The sequence below is a fragment of the Thalassophryne amazonica genome, chromosome 1, assembly GCF_902500255.1.
Source record: "Thalassophryne amazonica chromosome 1, fThaAma1.1, whole genome shotgun sequence".
Lineage (NCBI taxonomy): Eukaryota > Metazoa > Chordata > Actinopteri > Batrachoidiformes > Batrachoididae > Thalassophryne > Thalassophryne amazonica.
The window spans coordinates 129,026,792-129,040,366 of record NC_047103.1 but is presented as its reverse complement, the minus strand read 5'-3'; positions in this window follow the sequence as shown (position 1 = coordinate 129,040,366).

Below are 13,575 nucleotides of genomic sequence, written 5' to 3'. Positions count from 1 at the left end.
GCAGAGTGGTGCATACAGAGCCAAAAGAGAAAGAAACACTCAGTGCATCATGGGAACCCCCCAGCAGTCTAAGTCTATAGCAGCATAACTAAGGGATGGTTCAGGGTCACCTGATCCAGCCCTAACTATAAGCTTTAGCAAAAAGGAAAGTTTTAAGCTTAATCTTAAAAGTAGAGAGGGTGTCTCTCTCCCTGATCCAAATTGGGAGCTGGTTCCACAGGAGAGGAGCCTGAAAGCTGAAGGCTCTGCCTCCCATTCTACTCTTAAAAACCCTAGGAACTACAAGTAAGCCTGCAGTCTGAGAGCGAAGCGCTCTATTGGGGTGATATGGTACTATGAGGTCCCTAAGATAAGATGGGACCTGATTATTCAAAACCTTATAAGTAAGAAGAAGAATTTTAAATTCTATACTAGAATTAACAGGAAGCCAATGAAGAAAGGCCAATATGGGTGAAATATGCTCTCTCCTTCTAGTCCCCGTCAGTACTCTAGCTGCAGCATTTTGAATTAACTGAAGGCTTTTCAGGGAACTTATAGGACAACCTGATAATAATGAATTACAATAGTCCACCCTAGAGGAAATAAATGCATGAATTAGTTTTTCAGCATCACTCTGAGACAAGACCTTTCTAATTTTAGAGATATTGCGCAAATGCAAAAAAGCAGTCCTACATATTTGCTTAATATGCGCATTGAAGGACATATCCTGATCAAAAATGACTCCAAGATTTCTCACAGTATTACTAGAGGTCAGGGTAATGCCATCCAGAGTAAGGATCTGGTTAGACACCATGTTTCTAAGATTTGTGGGGCCAAGTACAATAACTTCAGTTTTATCTGAGTTTAAAGCAGGAAATTAGAGGTCATCCATGTCTTTATGTCTGTAAGACAATCCTGCAGTTTAGCTAATTGGTGTGTGTCCTCTGGCTTCATGGATAGATAAAGCTGGGTATCATCTGCGTAACAATGAAAATTTAAGCAATGCTGTCTAATAATACTGCCTAAGGGAAGCATGTATAAAGTGAATAAAATTGGTCCTAGCACAGAACCTTGTGGAACTCCATAATTAACCTTAGTCTGTGAAGAAGATTCCCCATTTACATGAACAAATTGTAATCTATTAGATAAATATGATTCAAACCACCGCAGCGCAGTGCCTTTAATACCTATGGCATGCTCTAATCTCTGTAATAAAAAAGTTTTGGTCAACAGTATCAAAAGCAGCACTGAGGTCTAACAGGACAAGCACAGAGATGAGTCCACTGTCTGAGGCCAAAAGAAGATCATTTGTAACCTTGTTGTAACCGAACTATGCAAGCTAAGGCTTGCATAGTTCGAGTCTGTGCATAGCACAAATGTTTTGACATTTTGCGCCACAGCTAGCTGGCATGAATGAGTATGCCAGCAATTTCTGCATACTGAGAAGACTGTGGTCCCAGTTGAAACTTTTGTGACTCATATGGTGCATTGTCACTTCATGTGACCCCCATTCCTGCCCGGGCAACTGTTTCATGGTGAAATGAGCAGCCGTCCACATACACAGTGATCATGCCTCGGCAGGCATTGTGGTCGAAGTAGTGGTGATTAGGGGAGTCGGGCGGTGACACGTCTTCGTTCAACAGGGTTGCAGCCGGTGTGTCTTCGTTGCAGCACTGGCAGGCAGCTAACCCTGTCCGTATGGGAGTTTTGCGGTCTTGTGCGTACCGCACCTCCATGTCAAAACTTTGCAGTGTCATCAACTAAGAGGCAACTCGTGAGTTTGTTACTACACCTTCTCGCAGTCTTTGACTGTTAAAGAATGTCACTGGTTGCTGACTGGTTTCGCCCAGATAGTTGGCGAAATGTTTCACGGCCCAGACTGTTGCTAGTAGGGATTTTTCGCAGTCACTGAATTTAAGTTCTGGCGGTTGTTGCATTTTGCTTGCGTACGCGACCACTCGCCTATCTTTGTCGTACATCTGGTACAGTCCCACACTTAGACATTGATTGGAGAATCCCACCTCTAGGTACAATCAGGGTATGCTAGGCATGGGGCTGAGCAGAGTCTGTCTTTTAAAGCCTGCATGGCCTGTTCTTGGGGTTCACCCCATAGGAACGGTGTATCATTTTTGAGCAGGTCTGTCAGTGGTTTCACCAAATCTGCATAGTTTTCAATGAATTGGCGGGAGTAGTTGCACACTCCCAGAAAGCTGCGCAGTTCTGTTAGGTTCGTAGGCGTTTTGATGTTGGTGATGCCTTGGACTCATCCAACTTGTGGTTGCACTCCATCTCTCCCAACAAGGAGGCCCACGTAGTTGACCTTGGTCCGACACCATTGACACTTTGAGAGTGAGATTTTTGCACCAGCAGTCTTGAGTTGGCCCAGAATGTGGTCTGTCTCCTCCAAATATGTGTCTAATGTGGGGTTTCGCATTAGGACGTTGTCAACATAGATAAGGGTGCCTCGCTCGTTAGCATCAGGGCATGCCTTATTCAAGAAGATGTTGAATTCTGCAGGTGAGTTGGCATAGCCAAATGGGCACCTGGTGAAAGTGTACTGGCGGTTGGCGAAGGTGAATACCAGTTTGTGTTGATCGTCTTCATGGACAGGGATTGTCCAGAGGCCACGTCAAGCATGGAAAAGCATCTTGTGTCTTTTACCATGGAAGTTCCTGCTCTAACCACGTCATCAGCCATTGAGATAGCGACACCTGTTGATTGAGCTTGCGGTAATCGATGGTAAGTGTCCACTTACAGTTTGGTTTGATTACTGGCCATACAGGGGCTGAATAGGTGCTGTTGCACGGTCTTATAATCCCTTTTCCTAATAGGTCATCTATGATTTCCTGTACAGGTTCATAGGATGCCAAAGGAATTGTGTACTGTCGCACGAAGGTGGGCGGTGCGTTTGGAGGAGTTGGGATACGCATAGAGTGGATATGTGTGTCCACAATCCAATGAATCATTGGCAAAGGATGCTCAGTATTTATACAGTAGATCTCTTAGGCATCCCCGCTCCTTAGCATTCTTTAAAGCATCTGCTGCTGCTAAAACTTGTTCTACTTGAGATGCAAACTCAGAATCTGAACCTTGGTTAAGGTTCAGAGCTGGTTCAGTGTCATCTCCAGCATTTGTTTTGAGTTGACCTTGAGGACCGTAAGGGCCTGGAGGACCATGTGGTCAGGGTCATCAAGCTCTATTCTGCTAACAGTGTCTTCCTCAGAGATGATCACTGGAAATACGGCGATCGCTCCTGAGGGCTTGGAAAAGACAACCCCCCCCCCATTGTAAACAGGGAAGAAGTGATGGAGAGACTTGGCCAAGAATTGGAATGTTCAGCTCAAAGTCCTGAAATTCAATGCTGATTAACCAACCCAGTGGGGTGGCCTTGGGAATCAGAATGTCTTCACCAGTGTCATTATGCACCACCAAGCGAGTTGCCCGACTTCTTAGGCTCAGAAGTGGGGTGGCTTCGAGAGACAGTCCCAGTTTGGTGAAGAGCTGGGTTGGCTGGAAGACCACCTGCGAGTGTTGGAGCCATTGTCCTGGATGAATCACGAGGCTGAGTGGTGCATTTTTCAGATTGGCAGGTATCATGATGTGACCATCACTCACTACCTGGCATGCGTCAGGGATCAATTGCCCAGACTTTAGATACTCCGGATCGTCGTGGGTTCTGGTCAGAGACCAGAGGACCTGATTGACTCTGTCAACCTGTACCTCCAATCGGACAAGGAGGTCCCCCCTATGTAGACAGAGCATGGTATGTTTGGAATGACTAAGAATGAGTGGCTCAATTCTCGTCGGTTCCAGCGTGTTCTCAGAGTGCAGATCCCAGTGGCCTTGAGTATGGTCTGGGGTAGAGGGTCCTTTGGAAAACGGAAAGATTTTTCCGCATATAAAATGTCTGGATTAGATTTTCTCAATGAGTCAAACAGACTTTGACTAATAGCTGAACTTTCGGCCCAAACAGCCAGAGCTACATCAGCAGTGTGTGTGTTTTCCAAATGGAGACCATCTACTATCAGAAGGCAGTACTCCCTCGCATTAGTATCCTCTGACAGTTTACAGAGGAAACTGTCCTTCTCGGCCATCTGTGCATCTGGGGGCCATGAAGCATTCCGCGGGTCTAGGGATGTTCACTCTGACCATGTCGCGTGGGGGTTCTATATCATCTGGGATCAGAGTCTTAATGGCATAACATTGGGGCTTTGCTGGTTGGGTCACCTCAGTTGGGAGAGGGTGACGGACCTGTGCCCACAGTTTTAACCATTTGAAATCAATGAGGGGTTAAAATCAGTTGAAAGTCTTTCCCCATGAGGAAGGGAATGGTGCCGAGTGCTGATATGTACACAGGGTGTACCAGACTCATGGCAACAGTGATGTTGACCAGAGTCATTGAGGACAAAGTTGCTGGGTTGTTTATGTAGGGCTGGATCTCCAACGAACACGGCAATAGTTTGAGGGTTCTGTTGGCCTGCCGTGCTGCTACCTGCAGTTGTTTAAACAGTGAGGTAGACATCAAGGTGACATCGGCGGCGGTATCCAGAAGAGTCTCATGTCTGAGGGAGTTTTCCAGGGTTAGGGACAAATAAAATTTCTTTGCAATCCCCTTCTCAGAGAGATTCCCCAAAAATTTCCGTACAGGTGGTTGTCCAGGTATAACGGACGCTAGATCAGCGTGTGATCTCTTGTCCTGATCGACCTGGCCTACCAAGATGGCGATAGGAGGACCAGACTTGGCCTCTCTTGGTTCTTGGCCCCATCTGAAAAGTATGATGTCTCAGGACGTGGGTCCTGGGATGGTGCCTCTAGCGGGTTGTCTACACTCCAGTATAGGTCTTCCTCAGATGCCTTTGGCAGAGTCTGTGAAAACCCCGGGTTGGTAGTTGGAGCTATGTGGTTTACATGCAGCACGTTAGCTTTCTTTTTGGCCTTTTTATCCTCAAACACCTGGAGGAGGCCTTCATGATCTTAAGGATTTCTTGGTGAAGGCTTGAGTCCACATCCTTACTTGAGTGCTTGGACCAGTCTCTTTCTCGGGAGTCTCGGTTCCAAGTACTCTTAGTGTTGCATCCAGGTGGTCCCTGATGTGGGTGTCTGGAACCCTGCCATCCTTGGGATCGGCCACCTGGGTACTCACGTCTGTCATTGGGGTGATCTTCCCATGTGGTGGGCTTCTCGCACTCTCTGGGTTTGAATTTATTACCCTGATTTTCAACAGTTTTGGAGCCCTCACTGGTTCCGAAGTCACTTTGGTTTTGTGGGGACCACTGCGGTTTTGCTCGTGGTCCACCTTGATCCTCTGACAGATGGTTTCATCTATCGAGGGGAAGTAGTGGCAGAGCCAGTATGGGGTTTAAATGACCCCCCCGGAGGTGCCTTCAAGCTCAAGGGTAGGTCTAGGTGCTTCAAGGCTGAGGATCATTTTGTCCTCAGGTTTACCCTCTCTCTTAATTTGTTTAGCAAAACCTTTCACAGCAAAGTCACGCAGGTACTGTATGGGAGCCTCATTGGGATCTCCCAGGATTCCCAAATGATGACTCGTGGTAGGGTGGAGGTTCTCACGGAACAAGGTTTTAAAATTAAGGTCTTCTTCCATACCTGGTTCATTTCGGGTGCCGAAATAGGTACAGAGAAGCCTGTTATAATATTGCTGGGGCAGTTCACGCCTGTCTTGTTTGACGGCCATAGCGGTGGCGAGGCCTGTCCGAACGGAATGATCCGAATATTCTTTTTCTAATGCTAAGCTAAGTTTAGCAAAGTCTTGTCGTACCTCCGCAGGTTGACGCTCAATGAACCGGCTAACCTCGCTGCTGGAAGTCCACTTGATGAGGTAGAGGTAATGTTCATCGGTAACATGAGTGAAATCCCTGAGGTAACAGCGTATGTCATTTAAATATGCACATGTGTATGGGGAGCCTCCTGGAGTTGGCTCAAAATGGTTAATGCTTGTCCAGTTCTCTGTCATTAAGGACTGTGATAGGATGCATATGAGTGGGAAAGAGAGAGGGTGTCTCTCGATACCCATGATAAGGAGGTTGGAGCTGCTGAGGATGTGACATGGTTTCTGACAGAGGTTCAGGGCGCAACTCCTTGAGGTCTGTGCTGGCGAACGTTTGCATTCCATTTTCCCGCATGACTCTTTGTTCGGGTTCTTCCGGTGGTTGGTAGTTTAATTGAAGTTCATGCTTTAATGATTGCACTTCAGCACTGAGGCACTAATTTTGTTCTTGAGTATCGGCTAAAAGAGCTTGTGTATCTTTCAGACGTCTCAGCACCTCATGATTCTTCAGCTTTTCAGACTCCAAAATGTCTTCATGCTTTCCAGCATGACTCTTCAATGTTTTAAGCTCAACATACGCCTGTTGGAGTAAATCATGAGCTTCTTCACGTTCCTGAAGGGTTTCTTTTAGGAGTAAGGCATTATTTTCAACTTCAGGGTCAGATGCGATATCTGATTCAGAGGGCTGATCTGGGGAAGCCTCCACGTCTTCCAATTTTTCCTCAGCAAGGGTCAAAGACTGTTAGGTTTCTTCTAATTGCTTTCTCAGGAGTTTATTCTCCTTGCACAATTCTGCGTCTTGTTCTTTCTGCCTCTTTAGAGAAAGAACTGATTTCTCCATGAGTGATTCTGCGTGTCTGAGCTTCAGGGCTGTGGCAGTGGCTAATTTGCCAAGCACAGTAGCTACAATTTTCTTTTCCACGGTTGCTGCCAATGTCTGACTGATGAGTTCAGACATTTCAGCAACTACGCCTTCGCGTGTGGCTTGTTGCATGTTGTGCAGGTAGTCAGGCAATATTTCAGCAGTTAGGTCAGATAACACCTCTTGTAAAAGCTCACCTGAGTCGCTACAACCTTGGCTTTCCAGGTTGGTAGAAGCGCTCGGTTTGGTGTCACTGGTCATGGCCATGTTGGCTTTCTGGGGTGGCGGTTAGACAGCGTCCACACCAGAAACAAAACAATAAAGAATCAACAACAAAATAATAAGATGAGCGATAAAAGTATTTACAGATGAACCAGCTGCAGAAAGGTGAACTGGATTTGTGAGTTAACTGCAGGTGAAACCAGCAGTGGAGAATTCGTATGAATGCAACAGGAAATTTAAAAGGAGTGTTATTTGTAGTATTATGTACACACAAGTAGAAACTTTTCTTTGTCTAGTTATTGTGATGTAACACCAATATTCTCTATTTAGAATTGCTATGGGTTACACATTAGTAAAGCTTTAGCACTTTCACTTTAAAAAGAAATCACTCCTGAAGGAGATGTTCTTTTAATGAGGTAGTGGAGAGTTTTATATATATATATATATATATATAATTAAATGATTTCCTGATTAATCCTAATTAAATAGGATTGAAACTATAAACATCATTAGCTAGTTGTGAAAACAAGGTGTGTACACTTGATTAATATCAAAACAGTAGAATAAAAGAGTAATATTTCCAATTAGAATTGGAGAAGTGACTTAAAAGTGTTTAAAAAGATTATTATGCAAGATAAAACTTGATAATAAATGTTTCAGTTAATAGTAGTTATTCTTTTAAGTGGTAGAGAACAGTCAAAAGTCGCTGGAAATTATTTGCATGCAATACAGGCTAGCTACCAGCAGTCAACAGGCTATCCGGTTACTGTAGCATGCTATTAGGTTGTTAGCGGAAGCTAGGCTAACTGGTTAGGCACTTTAGCTGTGGTGAATAGCACGTGGGTTAATTCAATTGTCGGAGCCTCAGGGGTTGGGTGTTTTTATCTCTGCAGTGCTTGCAGTCTGGGATCATCAGAATAAAGGCTTGAGTGTCTTTATTTATTCTATTCGCCAAAACAAAAATTCGTCTTTCATCGTCGTCTTTGGAAGCTGGATCAAATCACAAAACTCGATACAAAAATAGTTGACTTTGTAAGAAAAATGTTTGCGAGATGAATTTGGAGTTCAAGAAGAAAAAAGACTTTAATTTGAAAAATTACAAAAGGAAGTTAAATGTGCCTGTGTGTTTAACTTTACAAAAGTTGAGCAAAAGTTATCTGTAGAAAATGTTATATGGCTGGGGGGGCCTGGCTGCCTTTTTGTTTCTGTCCTTTGTTTCTCCTTCCAGGTGGCTTGCATGTGGGACTGAGTGGCTGTGTTGCTGAGGTTATCAGGACCTCACCCTGATCACCTGCGGCTCGTCAGGACTCACAGCTGAGGTGCATCTATATGGATTGGAACATGGTGGCATTTAAGACTGGAGTATGCAGTGTGTATTTGCCAGAGACTCAACCTTGTGACCAGACGGGTGAGATCGTCGTCTCGGGAGCCATCTCATCATCAGTGGATTCAGAGAATGTCCAGGTTTGATGCACGGTCTGTGAAAGAGGAGGGGATGAGGTCTCACGCTCGTCAGCACACTTCCTGAGGTACGTTAGATTTTGTGACTAACATTTATACAGTCAGTAAATGTGGTGTCCCTCACACCTTTTTATATTGAGCTGTACGTTAGTCATGTATCGGCTTCCACTGCAGTGGAGTTTTGTGAACTGGATGTTCCATGCCTGCAGGTTGGGAAGCTGATTAGTAATCAAGCCAGGAAGTGTTTGCTGTTTGTACACCTTTAAGTGTTCTCTCTGTGTGTAGAGTGTGGACTCACATAATGGTTCCTTCTTTCACAGACTCGGTTTGTTGCGGCCACCTGGGGGGTGTCGGCAGGGTCCTTGGGTCCGAACAGCTTCTGGCTCCGGACCGTTAGCGCTGCTGGGAGCGCACCACGCCAGACCGCACTTTCTTTTGTATTTTTTGTATCACTGTTATGTATTAAATTCAGTTAGCCTTTGTACCGTGCTCTGCTTATTTCATACTGGGTCTTTCAAACGCTGGTCGGTTCTCCGAGCTGCGTCCGACACATAACAGAAAAAGGAAAAAGTAATTTTTTTGTTGGTGCGCACAAACAAGAAATAAGTTTACACAGCACGTGGTTGGAGACAAAGGGTCATAAAAAATTTGGACGGCTAGGCAGAGAAGGAGAGACGAGAAGAAGAAGAGAGTAAGAGTGTTGCATAAGAGAAGAGGAGCAAGAGCCTGAGTAAGAGCAAGAGTAAGTGCGATTCTCCGGGGGCGCCTGCTTTTAAGGGCTAAAAGCTCCACCACAAGAATTCTGGGTACTGTAGTTTTCTTCTTCGTTCCTTTGTCTAGTTTTATAATAAATCAGCATCTATTATTCTTAAAATTCCTGCTTACAAACCAAGCAAGTCCTGTATTGCAAAACTCTAGTAAACAATGTCCTTAGAACTATCACACACATGATTATATATGAAAAAAGCACATTGGATGAACTTGCTACAATCTATGATCAGATCACAAAATACCAGATATATCAATTTCATGTGTGAGGTTAAACAATCACGTTTGTTTCTTTATCCTCTTTTTTTCTTCTGGTTTTCTTCTGTTTTAAGAAGGTCTTTATGTACCCCCAAAAGATTTTACTGCTTTCATCCTCAAAATGCCAGACTTCAAAAATCTTAGATATGGTGTAGCCTGTATCCAAAGCTTTGTGGAATTCTGGGGTAGCCCATGTTCCACAGAGAGCTCTCTGCTGATCGTTGTGTGTGCATGGCCCCACCTGGTTGTTTTCATCAGCGCATGTGCGACACAGAGCAAACACCAGTTTACCGTGAGTACTTCTGTGGGGGAGGACGGGAAATTTTAATCCCCAGGACAGATACACAACTGCTTTAATGACCCCAAAATAAGTCCTGGGATCTCGGAAATTTCTGTCAATAATTTTTGGATGCCCCGTGGGATATGTAAAATTGACATTGATGTAAGGGTAGAGAGAGGTTGCATCGATGTAATGGACCTGCTCACCTTGCTTAGCCGTGTACTTCAACCACGAGGTGCAAGTTTGCCCCCTGTATAAGGCATCACGAGGTTCGAAGGGAGTCAGTAACCCCTGCGAGCGAGGAATTGCTGAATCCTCTCATCCCTCTGTTTCATATTGGCCCATTCGTGCTCTCACATTACAGCAATGGTGACGCCCGGCATAGCATGTAGAGCTGCTATTTTTTCCTAACACACAGCATGCAGCTCTTCAAATGAGGTGTTTGTCAGAGGATTTATGTCATGCTGTGTAAAACATGAAGGACAGCCGTGGTAAAAAGTACCGAGAAACTCCCAGACTTTTATCCTTCCACTGATCTTAGCATAGCCATCCACATAATAAACCCCTATTTTTTTCTCACCGCTGTTTAGAGCGTGATCAATTGCTATGTTTTGTGTCTCAGCAATCCATTCTATCCACTGCACCGCTACATCCAAATATTTCTTATGCCTCGTTTTATAATTGTCATCGGATGGGATCGCCAGCGTTTTTGGGCCGAGGAAGTTGGTTTTAAAGACTTTCATGCAGACCGAGGCAATTGTAACGCATGTGAAAGGATCCATGTGTGTTTCAGAGATGAATTCTGACATAAACCTTTTAGCACGCTGCAGTCAGGATCTTTGTATTGCTGTCTCAATAAATTATGGCCTCGGCCTTAAAATCAAAAACAGCATTTTTAAATTCCCGTCTTTCCTCCTCCAACATATTGGGTAGCCCGTAAGCTGCAGAGTCAGGGTATGGACCGACATAGTTCAGATTTTTTTCTTAACTGAACAGGTGCAGAAAGTAACCTTTGCAGAGGATTTCTTCTTTTAGCCGGATTTCCATGGCTTTTGGCATTTGTGCCAAGCGCATTGTGAGAAATGATAAGGAATCTATATATTTCTGTTCTGTTTGGAGTTGTGAGTGATGAACATGTATACTTTGAATTTTCTTGTTCTATGAAGTCTGCCCCCCATGCATTCCAAAAATCCCCAGTCTTTGTTACAGTACTGACGCAAAACGATACATGTTCCCCGTCATTATTGACAAACGTTTCAAAGTCATAAATCACATATTTGTTGGAATGCGCCTCTTCAGCTTTGAGCGGCATCATATAGCAGAGGTGTCCCTCGCTCAATTCTTCGAGCACCTCGCTGCATATTGGACACGTTTTCTGCTTACAGACGTGCCGAGTGCTGTTTTAAGAGAATGCTATGTAATACTCGCATTTACATCGAGGGCATATTTTCCTGTTATCACACATGCTAACAAATTTAGCAGCGAGAGGACAGTGCTTCGGCTGTTTGTGCAGACTGTAACACGCCTCTGAGCGACACGTCTTGTTATAGTCTCTGCAAAATACGGGGTTATGTTCATGGGTATAATAGTCTGAGGTTTCACAAATTTTACAATAAGACAGACAATTATGAGAAGTAGGGCTGTTATACCCCTCGTGGCAAAAATCACATACATATTTCACCCCCAAAAACTGTTTCAGATTTTTTTTTATCACATAATAGTGGTTTCTGAAGAGAAACAGAAATACTGTTTTGTGTTGTGGCTGCATTAGCTTCCCTGTCTGGAATTTTGCCAGTTTTCTTTCCCCTTCAGGTCTGAAAAACACCACAACCCAGAGCGCTTTCAAATTTTCTCACCTGATCGAGAGATACCAGTGTATCAGCCGTTAACCCCATGCTAATTTGTAACGTGTGCACCCACTCCTCGGCTTCCTGCGGGGTGAGATGAGGGTTCAATAATTGTACGAGGTTTATCGCAAAACATAAACAGTTCTCGGGGTTGTACATGATATTAAGGCATCAGGATTTTCTTCTGTATAACCTCCTGATTTAGGAGGTCATCTATTTTACGCTTTACTTCCCCATTTTGATTATGAATGAGCTGGACGAGAGAGGCCATATCCAGAGAGCTGTTGGATAAAGCATTAGAGTTCAATTGCTCTAAACGTTTTAAAATATTTTGAAAGGCAGTTATAATCGGTTATAGTGTATGTTGTGATTAGCGCGGCCTGATTGTGAATGGAATCCCCATGAATTTCCATTTGGATAAAGTCCCCGCCCCAGTTTGTGATAAAGCTCTTTCCATTGAGGTTTGGAGAGCAGCCATGACATTATGATAAATTTCAGCATAGTCAGGGATTTCCCAGGCATGCAGGAAATTTAGAGGCTGTCTGATTTCGATATTGTTAAAAGCGGGTCTCCTGGTGACATTAGATGTCCCGGCAAATGACATCGGCGGATCATTGATACAGCCTGGTTGTACTTCATCATCGTTTCCCATCAGGACAGACAACACAGCATTTATCAGAGTTAAACGCACCCTGTTTAAAATATGTTCCCCCCTGTCCACCTCGCACGGGGAAGGACTTCTTAAAGGTGATAAGACGTGATCACCGTCAGGAAACTGGTTTAAAGGGAAGTTTAATTTGTTCACTGCTGCTTGCAGGTGTGGGTTATTTTCAGCCACGAGCAGCCTTACAGCTTGATTTCTAAGAATAAATAAGTATGAACTTCACCAATGATCACAAAAAAATAATATTCTGTATTCATTCAAATATATATTACTGACAGCAGCGCCTAACGCAGTCTGCCTAGTGTGTGTGGCTCTGTCTAACAAAAACATCATTTAAAAATGTTTACCACCGAGGATCTTTAAAAAAAAAAAAAAAAAGCTTTTCTATAAAAAGATTACTTATATCACTTACCGAGAAAGACAATACGACTCTCACTCTCACTCTCAGTCTCTGTCTGAGGAAAAGAAACCTTCATTCCGATCAGGAAATTTACCGCGAGTTATTGAAATGTACCCATCGTAGAATCTTAAATGAACGTGTGTTCCCGTCAGTGGCCGGCGACTTACTGAAATGCTTGCTTGAGAAAAAAGTGACAGATTCGCACCAGGGACGGATACAGGAAGAGCTGAGTTTATTCGATGCAGGAGGAAACATTATTGATCAGGATATGTAGCCAATAGTTGAATCTTCAAAGAACCCCCATTCCCACCGGTATCTGGTTTTATGATAGACACCATAAAACAGACATAATCATTGATCAGGAAATTTAACATGACTTATTGAAAAATTTGGACAGCTAGGCAGCGTCTCGAGACTGCTTGCTTGAGAAAAAAAGTGACAGATTCGCACCAGGGACGGATCCGATGAGAAATTGGCGCTCATAAAAATACTGCTTCAAACGATGACCTCTCTGTAATACCTAAGATCTGTGAAGCTCGCCTGTTTTGTCTAAAAGACCCCCTGCCGTGACATTCTGCATCCTGCAGCTGTGGGATATTCAGCTCGACACGGCTTCACACATCTTCAGAGTTCTGCTCTTTTTTCTGCTAATGCAGTAAAAGAGTCAACACCCTCCGGTTTTGTCTAAAACACTATAAAAGAGCTGTGGCCTTTTGCGCTAAACAGACCCGTCTTCACACATACACAGGCTCCGAGTAAAAGAGTCAACAACGTTACTTTACAAAGAAACTAAAGACTATTTCTTTAATTACTTCAAAAAGACTTTTATTTTAACAACGATTATAATTACTTCATTAAAAAAACCTCTGTTTTAAACATTCACGTTTAATTATAAAGCACTATTTCATTAATTGTTAGCAAGACACTGTTGTACAACTGAAAGGCATCAGGGACACATAAATCATGACGTTTTTTATGGTTTTATGAACTTTGGGGGTCATAAATCATGGCGTTTTAATGTTTTTATGATTTTACGACCCTTTTGACAA